Here is a 2,500-nt window from a genome sequence, read left to right as displayed (position 1 = left end):
GCATGGCGCGGTGACCGTCGTGAGCGGAGCAAAACGTCAGCCATCTCAGCACCCTGGAACCCCCCGGGTGGCACAGGGCTGGATGGGGCTTTCGTATAGCAGGGACGGTGCTGCCTCACGCTTCGCTCGCTGTTCGCCGCTCGCCGCTCGCTCGCGCAGCCAAAAATGACCAGTTTTGGCCCGTTTTTGGGCTGTTTTGGCCTGTTTATGGTCCGTTCTTGCGTGGTGCGGTGACCGTCGTGAGCGGAGCAAAACGTCAGCCATCTCAGCACCCTGGAACCCCCCGGGTGGCACAGGGCTGGATGGGGCTTTCGTATATAGCAGGGACGGTGCTGCCTCTCGCTTCGCTCGCTGTCCGCCGCTCGCCGCTCGCTCGCGCAGCCAAAAATGGCCAGTTTTGGCCCGTTTTTGGGCCGTTTTGGCCAGTTTTTGGCCTGTTCTTGCATTGCGCGGTGACCGTCGAGAGCGGAGCAAAACGTCAGCCATCTCAGCACCCTGGAACCCCCCGGGTGGCACAGGGCTGGATGGGGCTTTCGTATAGCAGGGACGGTGCTGCCTCTCGCTTCGCTCGCTGTCCGCCGCTCGCCGCTCGCTCGTGCAGCCAAAAATGGCCAGTTTTGGCCCGTTTTTGGGCCGTTTTGGCCAGTTTTTGGCCTGTTCTTGCATTGCGCGGTGACCGTCGAGAGCGGAGCAAAACGTCAGCCATCTCAGCACCCTGGAACCCCCCGGGTGGCACAGGGCTGGATGGGGCTTTCGTATAGCAGGGACGGTGCTGCCTCTCGCTTCGCTCGCTGTCCGCCGCTCGCCGCTCGCTCGTGCAGCCAAAAATGGCCAGTTTTGGCCCGTTTTTGGGCCGTTTTGGCCAGTTTTTGGCCTGTTCTTGCATTGCGCGGTGACCGTCGAGAGCGGAGCAAAACGTCAGCCATCTCAGCACCCTGGAACCCCCCGGGTGGCACAGGGCTGGATGGGGCTTTCGTATAGCAGGGACGGTGCTGCCTCTCGCTTCGCTCGCTGTCCGCCGCTCGCCGCTCGCTCGTGCAGCCAAAAATGGCCAGTTTTGGCCCGTTTTTGGGCCGTTTTGGCCAGTTTTTGGCCTGTTCTTGCATTGCGCGGTGACCGTCGAGAGCGGAGCAAAACGTCAGCCATCTCAGCACCCTGGAACCCCCCGGGTGGCACAGGGCTGGATGGGGCTTTCGTATAGCAGGGACGGTGCTGCCTCTCGCTTCGCTCGCTGTCCGCCGCTCGCCGCTCGCTCGTGCAGCCAAAAATGGCCAGTTTTGGCCCGTTTTTGGGCCGTTTTGGCCAGTTTTTGGCCTGTTCTTGCATTGCGCGGTGACCGTCGAGAGCGGAGCAAAACGTCAGCCATCTCAGCACCCTGGAACCCCCCGGGTGGCACAGGGCTGGATGGGGCTTTCGTATAGCAGGGACGGTGCTGCCTCTCGCTTCGCTCGCTGTCCGCCGCTCGCCGCTCGCTCGCGCAGCCAAAAATGGCCAGTTTTGGCCCGTTTTTGGGCCGTTTTGGCCAGTTTTTGGCCTGTTCTTGCATTGCGCGGTGACCGTCGAGAGCGGAGCAAAACGTCAGCCATCTCAGCACCCTGGAACCCCCCGGGTGGCACAGGGCTGGATGGGGCTTTCGTATAGCAGGGACGGTGCTGCCTCTCGCTTCGCTCGCTGTCCGCCGCTCGCTGCTCGCTCGCGCAGCCAAAAATGGCCAGTTTTGGCCCGTTTTTGGGCCGTTTTGGCCAGTTTTTGGCCTGTTCTTGCATTGCGCGGTGACCGTCGAGAGCGGAGCAAAACGTCAGCCATCTCAGCACCCTGGAACCCCCCGGGTGGCACAGGGCTGGATGGGGCTTTCGTATAGCAGGGACGGTGCTGCCTCTCGCTTCGCTCGCTGTTCGCCGCTCGCCGCTCGCTCGCGCAGCCAAAAATGGCCAGTTTTGGCCCGTTTTTGGGCTGTTTTGGCCAGTTTTTGGCCTGTTCTTGCGTGGTGCGGTGACCGTCGTGAGCGGAGCAAAACGTCAGCCATCTCAGCACCCTGGAACCCCCCGGGTGGCACAGGGCTGGATGGGGCTTTCGTATAGCAGGGACGGTGCTGCCTCTCGCTTCGCTCGCTGTTCGCCGCTCGCCGCTCGCTCGCGCAGCCAAAAATGGCCAGTTTTGGCCCGTTTTTGGGCTGTTTTGGCCTGTTTTTGGGCTGTTCTTGTGTGGCGCGGTGACCGTCGTGAGCGGAGCAAAATGTCAGCCATCTCAGCACCCTGGAACCCCCCGGGTGGCACAGGGCTGGATGGGGCTTTCGTATAGCAGGGACGGTGCTGCCTCGCGCTTCGCTCGCTGTTCGCCGCTCTCCGCTCGCTCGCGCAGCAAAAAATGGCCAGTTTTGGCCCGTTTTTGGGCTGTTTTGGCCAGTTTTTGGCCTGTTCTTGCGTGCCGCGGCGACCGTCGTGAGCGGAGCAAAACGTCAGCCATCTCAGCACCCTGGAACCCCCCGGGTGGCACAGGG

Source organism: Musa acuminata, unplaced genomic scaffold (assembly GCF_036884655.1).
Source record: "Musa acuminata AAA Group cultivar baxijiao unplaced genomic scaffold, Cavendish_Baxijiao_AAA HiC_scaffold_445, whole genome shotgun sequence".
Classification (NCBI taxonomy): domain Eukaryota; kingdom Viridiplantae; phylum Streptophyta; class Magnoliopsida; order Zingiberales; family Musaceae; genus Musa; species Musa acuminata.
The sequence above is the reverse complement of the archived record's forward strand: the minus strand, read 5'-3'. Positions refer to the sequence as shown.